We start from the raw sequence: 19880 nt of genomic DNA, 5'->3' as shown, positions 1-19880 counted from the left end.
TAGATTTCCATATAAATGGATGATCAGTTTGGAGAAGTCACAAAGACGTAAGGAATTTAACTTTTATTCTTTAAGAATCTGTTAAATTAATATTTCTAAAACTAATTAATTTAAAGAGTTTAGGATTGAAAGGGGCAACTTAATTAGTCAAACTGTAACTTTTTATATTATTAATAAATAAGTTAACAGAACTGTTACAAGTAAATTAAAACTAGGGAGGTAAGCGTAATATCATAAACCACAAGAGAAGTTTGTATTATGAAGCGAACCTAAATACTACTTTTGCACTAAAATACAGAAAAATAAATGATAAAGGGCCTATAAGTACATGCCTAAAATCCTAAACACCGTTAATGCTAAAATTATGAACAAAACCAAAATTTAAGATTATATTGTAATGAGTCGATCCTGATACAAAGATTGTTTTTTGTAGAAGCATCCGAAAAAACGAGCAGGAAAGAACATTTATAGAACAAAAACCTTATAGCGATTATATCATTGTTTGTAGATTACTTATATCGATTTGCGTTTATTGTTTATTAAACCAATAGTTAGTTTCAGCAAGAAAATTATATACTAACCGAAATTGTGCTATAAGACTGAAATCTTAATGTTATAATGTGGGGTTAGGTGCGAGGCACGTGACATAAAATTTCGGTGGGCTACCATATTTGAATTTGTTTCCAATTCAAACTATGGTAAAACTTGTATCACAAAGGCATAAATGCTCTTCCTTAACTATTAGGATTATTTTAGTCCTAATATATTCCTCCATATGTAAAAACTTGAAGGATGTACACCAAAAACAACAATTTAATGGGAAATATTGAGCGGATATGATCAATTAATATTTTTGTATCTCATAAAATAAATAATATGTAATTTTAATGGGAATTATCTAATCTTAAGTAAACTCCAGATGGTGGTCTCCACATGTCGGCTTTATGGTTACTTAATTTCTAACTTTGGATTATCTTAGTCGTAACATGTTTTCTATATGGGGAAAAAGAAGAAAAAGATAAATACTAGGAACATAAATTTCAAAGAAGTGTTCATGCAGATACAATCGATACTAAAGTAATATTTTTTTAACTCGAAAATAAATATATTTAATTACAAATAATATTATCTTATGTTTTTTTACTAAGATTGAGATAGACTGAGAATAACGTGCAATTGCACGTTTATAAAAACTAGTTATTATAAAAGCATGAATATAAATGTTGGTTGATCAAAATATCCTTTAAATATTGAATATTTTGGGTGCTTATACACAACTTACGGGCTATGTGACGTAAATATTTTAAAAAATAGACATAGAGTGTAATTTTCCGATAATAATTACACAATTTGATTCCTTCTCAAAGAGCACTAACTTCATTATTCCATAGGGTTAGAAATTTTGAGCATGAATTCTAATTACAATCAAGTTTCAATATATTCTATATTATGTCTTCCATATTCTTTAAGTTCCAAATTATATCAATCCCATATAGTTTTACGTTTCACTGAATTTTTTAATAATAGGTTTTCAACCATTGCTGCAGCATTGAGCTTTCTAGAGGTAATTAATTTCCTTCATTATATAAATTTTCGCTCAAATTTATTCTTGAATTTCCAAACTATAGCAATTCCACATATTTTTTAAACTATTTCTCCATTTTAAAAGAAAATATTGTACTAATATTTAGGCAGCAGACCCATGATCTAAAGTTTAAGGGTTCTGAACTTTCTTTAGTAAGTTAGCGGTATCTAAATTGATAATTTGTACATATTTTATTATCTTAAAGATAAATACAGGGTCTGAATCAAAACTATTAGGTTCGGCTGAATTCATAATCGACACTCTCCTCTTTTATATTCGGGACTTTTACCTAATACTTAAAATTTGAAATAAAATATTTTGCCCACTTGGATTATATAAAAAGAAAAAGCCGTTTGAATGAAGGGAAATATAAAACATGATTTTTTTTTTTTTTAATGATTCACACCTTATTCTATTTTTTCTTAGTATAATATGCACCCTAACTTTTATTTCCTTATAACATCATAAAAACGTGTTTTGTTTAATTATTTACAAGTGTAAACTAGAAAAGGCATAATTAAAATTTGCCTAAAACTAATTACTATAGTTACATAATATTGAGTTGGTACTCCATCTTCACCCACATGTGCGCGGTAATTAGGTGAAGGCCCAAGCGCAAACGTACAGTAGGACATTGTAAACAATTACTCCATCCGTTTCAATTTATGTGAACCCTTTTGAATGGGCACGGTTGTACGGAGTTTAAGAAAGAAAAGAAGACTTTTAAAGTTATGATTCTAAATGAGTCACATATATTTTGTGTGGCTATAAATCATTGCATAAAGGTAAAGTGTTTCTAAATATAGAAAGATGTCATTCTTTTTTACACGAACTAATAAGGAAATAAGTTCACATAAATTGAAACAGAGAGAGTAATAAAGATATACAGTTAAACCTCTCTATAACAATATTATTGGTATAACATATTTTAACTGTTATCGCGAATGGCTATTATATACCTATAACAACATTGACATTTAAATAATTTCTCGCTGTGATAGATAACAAAATATGCATAAAATCTAAATTTTCATTTTTAATTATCAGATTCTAAACTTAATCACACATTGTATAACCAAGGTAATAATTTTAATGATAGAAATATATATTCATACAATATCCTTTATCATAAATAATGTATTAAAATATCAAAATATTTGGTCAAAATCTTTGGACCTATTATTGGTAATCTTAGATATTTTATTTATATAAAGATGATTAATCACTACATTACCAAAAAAAAAAAAAAAAGGATATTTGTTATAAAGGGGTAATTTTACAAAGAGCGTACTGTTATAAAGACAGTTGTTGCTATTATAGGAAAAACACATTATAAAGAGGTAAAATATAACATAAAAATCGGTTCCGAAAAAATTTGACTATTATAGAGAGGTGTTGTTATATGAGGACGTCATTCTAGAGAGGTCTGACTGTATCGCAACACTACAACTAATATATTAAATTTAAAAGTCAAATTGGTTGATGATTATCAGAAATATCACGGAATTTTCTTTGGGACATTTTTATATCCCGAGTAATATTAAATATTTTTTTTCTATTACATTGATTTGGTTGATTCTGATAAGACAACTAAGAAAATAAATGAAAGCTAAGATCAGGGGTGTTCACAGTTTGGTTAAAAATCGATCGAACCCGCAAATCGAACCAAACTGGTAGTTGTTTGGGTTTGGTTTGACTTGGTTTTAAATTTAAAAAACCGATAATATTTGATTCGGTTTTGGAAACAAACCGAAGAAAACACTGAAGCAAATCGACAAAATAATATACACAATTTATATATATATATATATATTAATTATTATCAATAATTTTAAATACTTTGTTTACTTTTTCATTAAAATTCTCTACATCTCTATTAGGCTATTGAACTTTACACCTTAAGCTCATTTCTTAAAGAAAATTAATGAAACCAAACTCATTTGTTCAAATAAACAACTAGCAGATTTACCTAAAAAAGTCGTATTTCTTATAAACTTTATTCTCTTGATTAGAGCTTATAAGATCATATGTCATTTTCTCCATAATCCAAAAAATTATAGCTCCCACATTAAAAGGGTAATAATGGATTATAAATTGGGAAAAGCTGGAAAAGTCTCATCCTAAATTGTAGGATAAAAAACAAAAGAGAGAAATACCATTAGGTTTCTTAAAAACCGAACTACAATAATAAATCTACCTGGGATAAATACACTTTGAGCCTCAGAGATAATATCATTTAAACAATGCTTCATTCGATTTGCCATCATTTTACAAACAATTCAGTCAATAACTTTACACAGGGATATAGGCCTACGATCAGACACTGCCTCTGGTTGCTTCTTTTTCGGGATTAAGATTTTGGCAAAATACATCAAAACACCCCTAAACTATACCCAAAATGTCGATATCACACCTAAACTATACGAGCGACCTATTACACACCTTAACATCTTAAAAGTGAATTTAATTCCCCCCTGCAAGCTGACGTGGCACAAAATTAAAAAATAATTAATAAGTGGCGCGTTTTTTATAAAAAAATATTTTTTATTCCATTTTTTATTAAAATAAATATTTTTGTAACCCCCCCACCCCCCTCCTCCCCCACCCTCCCTTTCTTCATCCCTACTCCCTTTCTTATTGCATAACCACCATTGTTTCCAATGAGCTTCAATATTTTCCGGTGAACTTCCATTTTTTCCGATCTTCTTCATTTTCCGGTCACCAAATTTGCATCTAATCTACCTATAAAATAAAATGGGAAATATTGAAGAAATTTGCATCAAATGGGAAATTTTCTTCATTGTTGTTAAACAATGAAGAAATTGCACGAATTGCCCTTCAAATGGAAATGAAGACATTGCACGAACTGCCCTTCAAATGGGCATGAAGAAATTGCACGGCTGCCCTTCAAATGGGCATGAAGAAATTGCACGAACTGCCCTTCAAATGGGCATGAAGAAATTGCACGGCTGCCCTTCAAATGGGCATGAAGAAATTGCACGAACTGCCCTTCAAATGGGCAGTGAAGACATTGCACGGCTGCCCTTCAAATGGGCATAAAGAAATTGCACGGTACGCCCTTCAAATAGGCATGAAGAAATTGCACAAACTGCCCTTCAAATGGGCAACAATTAAGAAATTGCACGAACTGCTCTTTGGGGGGGGGGGGGGGGGGGGGTGGTGGAGGGGAGAGGGGGGTGGGGTTGGGGGGTGGCGGGAAGAGGAGCGGGTTGGGGGGGGAGGGTGAAATTTGTGGTTAATTTTTTTATTTTATGGTGATGGGTTTGATGGTTGGTTTGACGGTGGTGATGGATATGGTGGTGGTGAAATGGGTGGTGGCAAATTTGGTGGTGGCGGATATGGTTGTGGTGAAATTGGTGGTGTGGGTGGTGGGTTTTGTAATGAGTATAGAAGAAAAGGAAAAAGAAAATAGTGCAAATTAAAAAGAAAAAAGAAAAAGTACTGAAAATAATAAAATTTATTTTATTTCCACGTGGCGCTGACGTGGCATGCGCGTGTGGAACACCACACGCTGTGAAAGTGGTATAATACCTTGCAGGGGGGAATTAAATTCACTTTTAAGATGTTAAGGTGTGTAATAGGTCGCTCGTATAGTTTAGGTGTGATATCGACATTTTGGGTATAGTTTAGGGGTATTTTGATGTATTTTGCCTAAGATTTTCTTTATGTTATTATGGCCAAGCATGTTGTCATTGTCATTAACACAATGTAAAATTACGATCGAAATATCGTGACCCACCACCAACCAAAAACTACAATAGAAGCCCGGGTGTAGTCCATCAGGTCCTGGAGCTTTATCTGGTGTAAAGAAAAGACCGCGTACTTCACCTCATCAGCAGTAAAAACTCTGTCCAAAGATACATTATGGGTTGTCGTCGCCTTACTTTCAACCAAGCCAAGAATTGTATCTATAACACCTTGTTCAGATGTGAACAAAGCATCTTAGAAACCCGTGATCACATCCTACATTATCCCATCCATACCACTATCTCGAACCATCTTTCAATTGTGTGATGGACTTTTCTTTTTCCCATTCGAGGCCATAATATGAAAAAATCTTGAGTTGGCGTCACCTTCTCTCAATCAGTGTTGTTTAGCTCTCTGCTTCTGATAGATATTTTGTTGTTCAAGTGCCTGTAAGTACGCCTCTTTAGTTGAATTAAATAACTGCATATGTGTAACACTCCGTAAATCTAGATTAGGTGAGAATGTGCTAAATGTGTATTAATATGATGTTTTAGCCATATGAAGTCCTATCGGGAGAGTTTGGGCGGAAATAGTTGTTTTAAGATCAAGATGAATAGTGAGGTGCATAAGATCAGATATAATCGACTAAGTTTACGATATGTCTGACTTTCAGCTAGTATAAGTAAATATTCATTGGGAATTTGAGAAAACTTAAAACATGAAAGTTGTAGCCCTTTGAAATACCTTTCCAACTATATATGGATCAGGTCAATAGGAGTTTGGTGCTATGAGTTATTCACATTTTGCTGCATCATCGGTTCAGTGAAAATTAAGGGGTGCACGTCTCGAGCTGCAACGCGCCAGGCCAAATTTCCAGGTCGAAGAAAATCTTGACCCAGTCGAAAACATACCATGTGCAATGCAGGCAGCGTTTTGGGCCACACCGCGCTAGGCCATTTTATGCCTGGTGCGATTTTGCCGAATCATATAAAATCCTAACTTCATTAACTTTTTCCCACTTTGTTTTGGCCGACTTTTTGGAGGAAAAGAACCCTAAGGATCTCTCTCTAACTCTAAGGTAAGTTCTTGCTCAATCCCTATGATTATTACATCAAATACAACCTTGTTTAACACTAGTTAATCTTCCAAAACTCTAGATTCTTAAAACTCAAGAAAGAGAAGAAGGAGGGACGTTTGGAACGTTTGGGATTCCTTCAAAAAGGTATGACCTTTTATTTTTTTTTTAATTGAAGAGGTTTAGACAAGTGTAGAGTATCCTATGATATTAGAACCCATGAACAATCCATAAAGGATTCAAGAACACATTTTAGGGGCTTGAAAAAGCCCTAGTTTTTGCATTAGGGAGAAAACCCTTAGAACTAAATAAGGTTTTAAACTTTATGATTAAAATTGATCGTAGAACAATTGTTGAATGAGGAGGATTACGTTTGCTAGCTTTTAGTGAGAATTGAGGTATGTCTAGATTTCAAAAAATCTTTTTTCAATGTTTGTCTACGTTTTCAAGCGTTTTGATATGTGTGTGTGTGTATATATGTATACATACTTGAAAAATTATTGGAAACATGTCTACTTTTAAGAATGTTTAGAACGCATGATTCGTTATGAGAACTCTCTTTGATTGTTTGTGCAACTTGAACCCTAGTTTGGTGGTCGTTCTTCATTGGATTCATTTTTGAATTAAAGATGACATTTTGAAAAGCGTTTTGCGCGTGTAGGCATCGAACCTTAAACGATTATACAACTGTTAAAACGTGTATTGTCTATCATGGAGGATTTTGTTTGTTTTCAAATGATTGAAACTTTACGCATGTTTTTGCTCTTCAAATGGATTTTCTTGAACTTATAGTTAAAAACTTAAATTGTATATGTTGTAAATCGATTGATTTGGAATACCTCTATTATGAGAAGACGATATGATTGATGATTTGGTTAACTTTCCATGCTTTCTGATTTGTTGTGTTTGACCTAATTATTCGGGAGGATGAATAACCGCCGTGGGTCGCTCTCCGGTGTGTAAGCCGTATTTATGCGCAAGCCTAGTTATTTGGGAGGATAAGTAACTCATGAGTTGTACTCCGGTGTAAGCCGCACTTGTGCGCAATGACTAGTTATTTGGAGGATGAATAGCCGCAGTGAGTCGCGCTCTGGTGCATAAGCCGGATTCGTGCCCAAACCTAGTTATTCGGGAGGATGAATAACCGCCGTGTGTTGTACTCCGGTGCATAAGCCGCATTTATGCGCAGACCCTAATGATCATTTGTCACGACCTAAAACCCACCCCAGACGTGACCGACATCCAATGTCATGAACAACATCAGAAGAACCTTATAATATATGAAAACGTTTAATAATTTCAAATCAGCCATTTTCTAATAAGCAAGAGACACAGCCTTAGCATATATCAAAGAAAAAGTCATGCTCATTAAAACAAGGCAAAATACATAAATTGACCCCTAAACTTGTCCCCAAAAGTCGATATCACGCTTAAACTATCATGTCGTCCCATTACACACCTTATGTATCTAAAACTGATATATTTTACTCCCTGAGAGCTGATGTGGCACAATATTAAAAAAAAAAGAGGCGCGTTTTAATTATATATTATTTATTTTTCCTTTTTTTATTGTAAAATTCAATTTTTTTTAACCCCCACCACACCTCTCATTTTCCCCACCCACCAAATTCATCTTCATTTTTTCTTCCATCTCCATCTTCCTTCCCTCCTCCATAGCAAAGACATAAACCAAAATTTTAGGACACCTTTTAATTCTCTCAGCACCTCCACCATTATTACTCCATGAAAATCTTTTGGTGGAATTTTGGATAAATTTGTCAAGTCTGGATTGTCTAGAAGAAAAAGATGAAGCAAACGGGTATTTGTGGGTTTCCTTAAATTGGTGGTTTGAATGAGAACTAGAAGCAAAATTGGAAGAAGATGGTCTATTGGAAATTATTGTTGAAGAAGAAGAATGGTGTGGGGCGTCGGGGCGGGGGTGACGTGGTCGAAGCTTTGATGGCTAAAATCTGTCTTTGCTATTGAAGAGCCTATTTTAACTCATAGATCCATAAATCCAATGGAGTTTGCTGAGATTTAGTACTAATCTAGTTTTCAATTGCTTCAGTCCAAAAGAATTATTTTTTTTGTGGGCACCATTAAAGCAACGTAGCATCACCAATGCTCCGTCTCATCTTCTCCGGCAAACTGGGTCACTTTATTTCATGTTGCTATTATGCTTATTATTTCACATAGATGAGCTTGTATTTTCCGTCGATTTGTGATTTTCCGTCAAACTATTTCTAATGATACTGGTTTTTTGATATGTGAAATTGCAGTGATGGTGGTGGTATTAGGTGGTGGCTGACGGTGGTTAGACAATAACAAAAAGAAAAAAAATCTGTATATAAATAAAAAAAGAAAAATTGTGAAAGAATAAATAAAATATAAATTTATTGTATTTCTAAGATTAGCAACCACGTGTCGCTGACGTGTCGCGCGCGTGTGGAACACTCCCACACCTGAGAGGCGGTTTTCAGTTCTCAGGGGGTAAATAATATCACTTTTTCATATATTAGGTGTGTAATAGGTCACTAGTAAAGTTTAAGTGTGATATCGACTTTTGAGGACAAATTTAAGGGTCAATTTATGTCTTTTGCCTTAAAACAAAACAACGGCAGTCTAGATCCATACTTAAATAATACGTGGCAACATGCCCTAACGATCATGGAAAAACATCCATAACACTACCCATAGTTCAACAACCATCTAAGGAGCTTCTACGAAATAAAAAGTGTCTAAAGTCTCGGGACGCAACCCAACAATCTAAGTAAATGAAATATAATGTAGAGAGGTGCCCCACAAACAAACATGTGGGCTCACCGATAGATCTCGAGAAATAGCAAGTTCCCTTAAGTTGTCAGCGCGTCACGAACCTGCTCTTCAATGTTACCTAACATACCATCAAAAACAACAACGGTATGCCTGGGTACTGAGTACTCAGTGAGTGTCTCCGGGACAATGAGTAATATAAGAAAATAATACAACAATGATTAGAAACAAAAAACGTTCTAATAGAATAATTTGCAATCACAGACAAGATCAATCATACAACCCAAAATCATCAATGTAAAACCATCAACACAAGTGCATATCTTTTCTGGTTTAGTATACCATTTATTATCATTTGAGTCTTTTCAATTCTAGATCAATATCATCAACAAGCCACTCACACGCAAACCAATCAATCAATACTACGGGCTAGGAAGCCATGGAGGCTAATCTTCCTCTAGAATGGCACAACAATAGATGCATCGAGCTATACGCTTCGGAGGTCAATTATCCTCTAGACTGACACAACAATACTCGTATCGATATGTTAGGATCTATAACAGCTAATCCTCCTCTGGACTAGCATAGCTTGCCCATACAGGCCCAAACACAAACAATTACAATCATAGCATTGAAACCGAATCTCAATCATGGCATGGAAGCCGAATCATAAGTCATATCATGATAGTCACATTATTACTTACGGATTATGCTCATCATCCCATCATAGGGGTACATTGAGCCATTTTAATTGTGGAAAACCTAGTTCACATCTTTAAACAAGTTTCAAGTTCAACACAATCCATTATAGAACCTTCACATGAGATAGTCAAATCTTTCAACTTTCAAGTTACACATCCCTTATGGGTTAATTCGAGTTCCAACACCAAAGCTTTATAGCTAGCTTTTCAATCATCTTTTAAAGGGAAAAACAATCACAAATACATATACATATAATATAGTACAAACAAGGTTTAATGTGAGCTTGTCCCTATCACGCCCCAAAACCCACCCTAGACGTGGCCGGCATCCGACATCATGAACAACATCGAAAGAACCTAAAAGATGCACAATGACACTTGAACCCGCCAGGTTCAATAATCACCTCCAACAGTTTATAAAATAAATTTAAACAAGTCATGTAAGAATCAAATCAGTGGAAGTCTTTATAAATTAAATAATTCAACCAAAACATGATAGTGTGCCCGAAAGAGTTAAACAACAACTCTTCTTCTACCCACATTCGAATGTATACTAAGGAGCTTCTAAGAATAAGGAATAAACGTCTAACTCATCGGGACGCAGCCCGAAAACTAATATAAATAAATGGAATCAATAAATAGGGTGTCCCACGAACAAGCATGTGGGCTCACCAAATCAAGAAAGATCGTGAAGTTCTCCTAACCGTTCAATGTCACGAACTCCGTTCTTCTTCGTTAGCTAACATACCATCAGAAACAACAATGGTATGCCTGAGCACTTCGTACTCAGTGAATGCCTTGGGGACAACAAGTGATATGAAAATAAAGTGTAATAACATATAAAGAAATCAGTTCTGAGGATAGTGTGACACAATATGGAAACAGTTATTCAGCTTGTTTATCTCAATGAAAGACAATTATCAGAAACAGGTTATAAATTCCTTGTCAAGTTCCAACCTCCAAACATGCCATTTAAGTTCATCGTGATTATTAACAACAGTTCCATTAAAAGATAGGAATATCACACTTGCCAATACAGGCCCAAAAATCAATCATAACGAAAGGATGACCTTTGAGGTTCCCTAATCATAGCAGCGCATCACACCGGAATATGAAATTCAATGGTGGCTATCCTTCCTCCCGAATAGCTAGGCATAATCACACCCCAGGTAGCGAACCCGGAAGTGGACACTCTTCCTCCCGAATGGCTAGGCATTATTACACTAGGATCCATGGTGGCTACCCTTCCTCCCTAGTAGCTAGGCAAAACACAACAAACAATTTTCATAGCATAGAAGCCAATTCATAATTCATTTGTAGTGTAGTCACATCATCAATTGTCATTAAGGTTCATTATGCCATATTGAAAGAATAAGTCATTTCAATCAATGTTTTGAAAACGTTTAACTTTTTTACGAAAGATTTCCATGTCCTAATTCATCAATGAGAATATCATTACCAACCCTTAACCATCATTATTAAGCATCTCTTATAGAGGAAAACGTTCATAATATCATATACATATATAGGGTTTGTTACAATCTAGGTTTAATGTGGGTTTGTCCCCTCACACGCATTGACCACCATTTAGACATGAATTAGAGTTCAAGAAACATGAAAAGATAACTTTTCTTTTTTTATTCATTAAAGAACCTTGAATGAAATTTATACTTCCAACAATAGTCTCACAAAGTGATTTTCATTCAAAATAAGTTTTCAAAAGACATACATACCTTAATCCCGCTAAAAAGCTACCAAATGGAATTCCTAAGGTTCAACAATCACACTACAATGGTTTTAGATGATAAAGATCAGAACTTGAATCGTTTCTTGAAGTTTTCTTGGAATTTCGAAGATTGGAGTTTTTGCAAGCCTTAAATCTTGTTCTTGAATCTTATGGAAATCATTGGTGGATTATAACCTCTTTGTTTATTCTATACTAGTTCAAACAACAATAATAATCTCATAAAATCAAGAGTCTTACCTTTTGATGGAATCCCACACGCTTCTCTTCTTCCTCTTCTTGAATTTTTTCAAGAACTTAGGGTTTAGAGAGATGATTTATGATCAAGAAGAGATGAACTTTGGTGTATGATTGATGGAGATTGAGTATAGACTCACCTTAGGGTTAGAGAGACCTTTTTCTAGGGTTCTTTTCCTCAGAAAATAGTTTTAAAACGAAGTGGGAAATAACACAACGAAGTAGGACTTAAAGAAAATTCGGAACCAGAAAAATAACCCTATCTGTACTGAGTCCGCATCGCGGGTTCAGTACCTGATCATTTTTTTTTTGGTACGCAGCTGAATTTTTCCGTGCTGGATCCGCAACGCACGCCCAGCACATTTTTCTGACAATCAATATTTGCTCAGTAAAACAATCATAACTCCTTGTACATAACTCCGTTTGAGCCCCACTCTATATCGTTGGATAGGTATTTCAGAGGCCTACAACTTTAATTTTATAAGTTTTCTCAAATTCCCAATGTAAGTACCCTAAAACCGGCCATAAGTGCAGACTATCTTAGATTTAGACGAATTTAGAAGCCCTTAAGAACTCCACCTTTTAGTTTGACTTCAAAACGACTGTTTATCACCTGAATTCATCCCGAATAGATTCATATGGCTACAATATCAACTTAAATACTGGTTTTTATACATTCACACTTAACTTGGATTTACGGGATGTTACAGTCCCTCACGCGCACAAACTACAACCAAAGAATTCATAAAAACCGTTCAAAAGAGTATGTTCAAAAAGAGACATACCTCTAAACCCGTTATAAGCTAGCAACCAGATTCTTCCAACTTCAACAATCACGCTACAATGGTTTTTATATGACAAAGTTTAGAACTTTAATGAATTCTTGGGATTTCTGCCTTTGTTCAAAACTAGGGCATTTCTAAGCCTATAAACTGGTTCTTGAACCCTTTCATGAATCACTAACGGATTCCCACCTTGTAGAACTTTTTATTCCAACCAAAGCTTTATTAATACTTAGAAGATTCAAAAACATTACCTCTGAGACGAAATCCACATGCCCCTATCTTCTTCTTCTTCTTGAGATTACAAGAACTTAGTGTTTTAGAGAGATGATTTACTATCAAGAGGGGATGAATATGGTGTGGGAATGATCAAGATTGAGTGGGAACTCACCTTAGGGTTAGAGAGACTTTTCTAGGGTTCTTTTCCTCATAAATATTGATTTGGAACAAAGTGGGAAATAACACAACGAGGTAGGACTTAAAGAAAATTCGGAACCAGAAAAATAACCCGCTCCGCGTTGAGCCCACGTCGCGGGTGCAACGCTTGATCATGGGATCCGTGTTGGACACACAATGCTGCTCCAACGCCTAAACATAATTTTTTCTGCAGCTGGATTTTCCACGATGGGCCCGCGACGCACAATTAGCACACGTTTCCTATAATCGACATTCGCTCAGTAAAATGATCATAACTCCCTGCACGTAGCTCAGTTTGTGCCTCACTTTATATGGTTGGAAAGTTATTTCAGAGAGCTACAAATTTCATGTTTTGAGTTTTCCCAATGCAAATACCCAAAAACTAGACATAACTGAAAACTATCTCAGACTTAGACGAATTTCAGGATTTCTAACGAATTGCCTTACCTCGTTTGACCTCGTAAAGATCATTTAACACCTGTACCCATCCTGAAGGGATCCATATATCTAAGATGAAATCTAAACCCCAATTATTTCACATTCACACCTAACTCAGATTTACGGGATGTTACATTATCCCCCCCTTAGGATCATTCGTCCCCGAATGAAAGTCATGGCCTGAGATTCTTTACTAAACCTTCAATTTTCAGAAATTTTGAGAATTCCATTAGTAAAGTGAAACATCCTCAGAGATAACATATGATTACCCACATCATGAATGCATCATTCAAGCCTCAATACAATAGTGAGATTCACAGTCCACTCTACATTTTCATAGGAAAACATAACCGAAAGGTTCAACACGTACCTGTAGCAGGGAACAAATAAGGATATCTCCTCTTCATGGCCTCCTCAGCTTCCCAAGTAGCTTCTTTAGTATTATGATTACGCCACATGACTTTAACCGAAGCCACATCTTTCGTTCTCAACCTCCTAACTTGACGATCCAAGATTTACATAGGCGTCTCTTCATAAGACAACCCTTCATTGATTTCAATATCGTTATGGTTCAAGACATGAGAAGGGCCAGGCTTGTACAACCTCAACATCGAAATGTGAAACACAGGGTGCACCATAGCCATCTCAGATGGTAACGTTAGCCACTTCTCAATTCTTCTCAAAATCTCATATGGGCCAATAAAACGAGGGCTAAGCTGACCCTTCTTACCAAACCGCATAACTCCTTTCATTGGTGAGATCTTTAGGAACACCTTGTTACCTACTGTAAACTCTAGCTCGCGATGGTCGCATGTCCATATACGACTTCTGTCGACTCTGAGCTGTCTTGAGTCATTGCACAATAAGGTTCACCTTCTCAATTGCTTCATGAACTGAGTCAGGACCCAGCAACTGTCACGACCCAAACCGATGAGTCATGACGAGTGTCTGACCTCTAGCGACCAAACACCCCTAAACACGTATCTGAACCATACTGAACATCATGGGCCCATAAATGGCATAAACTGATCTCATAAAAGGGAAACATCAAGACTCTGTACAATCTGTATATACACATACATACTGAAGAACAGTGCAAGCCAGCTAGGCCGCTACATATACTGTACACAAAAGAATGGGAGCCGACAAGGCTACATCATCTGACTAATACATACAACTGTCTACAGACCTCTACTGGAATGAAAGCTGTAGAAAGGACGGGACAGGGCCCCGTCATACCCATATGCATGTACATCCAAAAAGGCTAGCATACCAAAATAAACTGCTACTCCGGATCAATGGAGCGCACTGACCACTGCTGGATAGAGTCCTACTAAGCTGGACCACCTGTCGGTCTACCTGAACCTGCGGGCATGAACGCAGCCCCCCGAGCAACGGGGAGTCAGTACGGATAATGTACTGAGTATGAAAGGCATAAGAACAATCATGTACATATAAGAATCATGAATAGGATCTGAACTCATAAGCTGAAATAACTGTCTGCATGTATTTGTATGAACTAGTATCTGTATGTATCTGCATAAACCTGTATAACTAACTATGCCTCTGTGGGCGCACAATATGCATGCTCTCAATGATAATCATGCTCATATACATAAATATAGGTCATAGTGTTGAGGAACGTTCAGCTCGATCTATATATCATATATTAGTAATGCCGAGGAACGTACGGCCCGATCCATATATCATATAATAATAATATTACCGAGGAACGTACGGTCCGATCCATATATCATATAATAATATTACCGATTAAAGTATGGCCTGATCCATATATCATATAATAATAATATTGCCGAGGAACGTACGGCCCGATCCATATACCATATAATAATATTGCCGAGGAACGTACGGCCCGATCCATATATCATATAATAATAATATTGCCGAGGAACGTACGGCCCCGATCTATATATCATATAATAATAATGCGTATATAACGCCTTAATAATAATATCACGGTCGAATACATATATATGAATGAATGTAATGCATGAATAACTGTCTACATAAAGCTAAACCCATGAACAAAAGGAGCAATCATAAACGGGGTACATGAACATCAAAGACTGAAGTACTCCCTAGGCTTCTAAGAGTGGAGTAATATAGAAGCCCGCTTACTCATTTGTTGGTTCATATCGTAAGATCATGCCAAAAGAAGGAAAGGATAGCCTTAACATACCTTGAAGTATACCCAATCGTCCAACTTCTACCTCTCGAACTTGCAAGTCTACAATTAAGATAACATAGGCCTCAATTAGACTATTTACCTCGCTTAATAAGCATCCTCAAATACATATAAAGCTTAATGAATTATAGACAATAATGTCCTTTGTAAGCTTACAACTCTTCAACTTCTCATTCGATCCAACATCAACCACAATACCCACAATACAATGATAACACATATGTATATATCAAAATATACTTAAATCCATTTCCAATCATAAATATACTTAAATCCATTTCTAATCATCTCTTAAAATAACCCCTAATCACTATATTACCCCTCATCAACTTACCACTTCCATAAGTATCCTCTCTCTACTTAAAATCACTAAAACTCTTGATAATGAACTCAAATACAAGGGTAGAAATCATTTACATACCTTGAGGGGTCTAAGATTCCAAGAATCACTTCAACTCCAACTTCCTAAGCTTCACAACCTTGAAAAAACCCTAGAATCAACCTTCTTCTTTACAAGCTTGGGTTTACGGGGCTCGGATCTTGCCAAAACTCCACTAATATGGTATAAAATGTTGGGAGAGAAATATTAGGATTTTTCTCTGACTTGGAATGGAGGAAAATGAGAAATAAGTCGTGAACCACATATTTATACTCGGAATTAAAAAGGCTACAGCGGTCCGGTTCGACGAGCGGGTCGACGACCCGTCGACGATGGCTGGTGTCTGTAGATTTTCTCAGATTCAGTTCAGATCGTGTCGATTCGATTCGCTCAACTTCTAGTCCTGCAAATTGCCAGGAATACCTGCTGGTACCCTTGTTCAAGGGGCAAGACACTCTCTACCTCCAAACTCGGGCTTGGGTCTCTATTCCAAATGCATACCCGACTAGGAAACCATAGGTTCTACTACGATGAAATGAGAGGTCTAACAGTAAATCTACTTCAGTCGATTCAAACCATCCAATTGGAAATCTGCAATGCATCCCATAAAGAGCTTCATAAGGAGCCATTTGAATACTTGCTTGATAACTATTGTTCTAAGCAAACTTGAAAAGAGGTAGATGCTCATCCCAAGTACCTCCAAAGTCAATGGCGCATGCCCTCAATATGTCTTCCAGAGTCTAAATAGTTCTCTCTGCTTGCCTGTCCGTTTGAGGATGAAAGGTAGCACTCAAGTTCACACGAGTTCCCAAAACCTCTTGGAATGATTTCCAGAAATGAGCACTAAATTGCGTACCTCTGTCAGATATGATGGATGTCAGAATCCCATGCAATATAATTATCTCCTTTAGATATACTTGGAGTACTACGCCGCGGTATGTGTCGTCTACATGGGAAGAAAATGGGCAGACTTTGTGAGTCTATCCACGATTACTGAAATCGAATCAAACTTGGCCTTTGTGCGGGGTAAACCCATAAAAAAATCTATATTGATCACCTCCCACTTCTATTGCATAATTTCGATATGCTGAGCCAGGCCTCCAGGCCTTTGATGTTCAGCCTTGACCTATTGACAGTTCAAACACTTAGCCACGAAGTTAGAAATGTTAACCTTCATTCTTTTCCACCAATAGTGTTGCTTCAAATCTTTATACATCTTGATGGATCTCGGATGCACAGAGTATTTAGAACTATGCGCCTCTACCAACAATTCTTGTCGTAAACCATCAACATCGGGAATACATAGACATCCCTGCAGTCTTAGGACATTGTCATAAAGCCCAACTGTGAATGAAGTGTACTCGCCCCTTTCCACTCCTTCTCATAGTTTCACCAACAGTCCATCTTCGTATTTCTTGGACTTGATTCTCTCCACAATATCAAATCGTGCGGGTGTGATTCCCATTAACTCCCCATATTTAGATTCATCAAGTCGGACTCCAAAGCTAGCTAGTCTCCTGATTTCTCTACCCATTGGCATCTGCCGCGCGTGAAAATATGCTAACGTACCTATAGATTTCCGGCTCAATGCATAAGCAACAACATTCGCCTTACCAGGATGATACAAGATGTTCAAGTCTTAATCCTTCAACAACTCTAACCATCTTCTCTGTCTGAGATTTAATTCCCACTACTTGAAGATATACTGCTGGTTTTTGTGATCGGTGAAAACATCACAATGATCCTTATACAAGTAATGATGCCAGATTTTTAATGCGAACACCACAGCAGCCAGTTCTAAGTTATGAGTTGGATAATTCCTTGCGCGCTTCTTCAACTGACGGGAAGCATAAGTGATCACCGTACCGTTCTGCATCAAAACACAACCCAACCCAATTTGGGAAGCATCACAATAAAATATGTAGCCTCTGGAACCCGAAGTTAGAGTTAAAACAGGAGCTGACGTCAATCGTGCCTTGAGCTCTTGAAAGCTCTTCTCACAGGCTTCTGACCACTGGAACTTAGCCATTTTTTGAGTCAACCTCGTCAGAGGTGCAGTTATAGATAAGAAATCTTCCACAAATTTCTGATAATAACTAGCTAAATCCAAGAAATTGCGAATGTCCGTCGCACCTGTGGGTCTTGGCCAGTCTTTCACTGCCGAAATTTTCTGAGGATCAACCTTGATACCGTCAGTAGACACTATATGACCCAAGAACGCCACAGAGTTAAGCAAAAATTCACACTTGGAAAATTTAGCATAGAGATTATTCTCCTCATGTGTTTCAAGTTTATTCTCAAGTGCCCTGCATGCTCCTCACGACTTCTCGAATAAACCGGGATATCATCAATAAACACAATTATGAAACGATCGAGAAAAGGCTTGACCACACGGTTCATCAGGTCTATAAATGCAGTAGGGGCATTAGTTAGACCGAAGGACATCACCAGAAATTCAAAATGTCCATACTAGTATGAAATGCAATTTTTGAAATATCTTCTTCCTTTATCTTTAGCTAATGGTACCTAAACCGCAAGTCGATCTTAGAAAAGAACTTAGCACCACAAGTTGGTCAAATAAGCCATCTATCCTAGGCAAAGGATATTTATTCTTAATAGTCATCCTATTCAGCTGACAGTAATCAACACACATTCTGGGAGAACCATCTTTCTTTCTGTCAAACAAGATCGGATCACCCCCAGGCGAGGTACTTGGTCGAATAAACCCCTTATCCAACAAGTCTTTCAATTGATCTTTCAGTTCTCTTAGCTCTGTCGGAGCCATACAATAAGTTGGGATGGAGATTGGTTGAGTTTCGGGAAGAACATCGATCCCAAAATTGATAACTCTATCAGGAGGGATACCCAGAAGATCTTCGGGAAACTCATTAACTATAGGGACAGACTTAAACTCTGGCACTATGGCTTGAGTATCATTGACCGGAACTAGATGGAAAATACATTCCTTCAAAATCATTTTACTAGCCTTAACATACTAGATAAACCTACCCGTAGGCTTAGCAATTTCTCCCTTCCACACAATAACTAGTTCATCAGGGAAAGCAAATCGAACTAACTTATAATGACAGTCCACATTAACATAACAAGCAGCTAAACAACCCATCCCCATAATTACATCAAAATCTATTATCTCTAGCTCAAATAAGTCAGCTGTATTTTCATGACCCCTAACTACAACCACACATTTTCTATAAACTCTAGAGGCAATAATAGGGACACCAGCAGGAGTATCCATAGAAAAGGGTTCACGTAATTGTTCAGGTTCCATACCAAAATCGAGAGTAAAATATGGTGTCACATATGAGAGATTTGAGCCCGAATCAATCAACGAGTATACATCAAAAGAGCAAATAGTAAGAATACATGTGACCACAGCATCTGAGGCTTCAGCTTCCTCCTTACGAGTTAAACAGTAAATTCGGGCTTGACCCTCGTTAGCGGTGTTAGCAACCTCTTTATCAGTCCCATTATCAGAAACATTAGGAGCATTATTAGTATTACCAGCAGGCGGATTCCTAGCAGCAACAGGTGTAGACGAATTATTTCTTTGGCCAGAAGAATTAGCCATTTGACGCAACCACTTCCTACAATCTCTCTTAATATGTCTCCTAATTCCGCAATGGTGACAAATACAATCCTCTCATCCATATGAGTGTCTATTCCCACCTTGCGAATACCTGTTCTGATTATTGTTTCTTTTACCCTGCCTGCTAGACGGAACACTAGTACTAGAATATGCGCCAGACTGAGTAGTTGCAGAATACACTTTCCTTGCCCTCCATTTTGTGAACCACTGAAACCACTCGTAGATC

This window comes from Lycium ferocissimum, unplaced genomic scaffold (assembly GCF_029784015.1).
Source record: "Lycium ferocissimum isolate CSIRO_LF1 unplaced genomic scaffold, AGI_CSIRO_Lferr_CH_V1 ctg3490, whole genome shotgun sequence".
Lineage (NCBI taxonomy): Eukaryota > Viridiplantae > Streptophyta > Magnoliopsida > Solanales > Solanaceae > Lycium > Lycium ferocissimum.
This window is presented reverse-complemented; position numbering follows the sequence as displayed.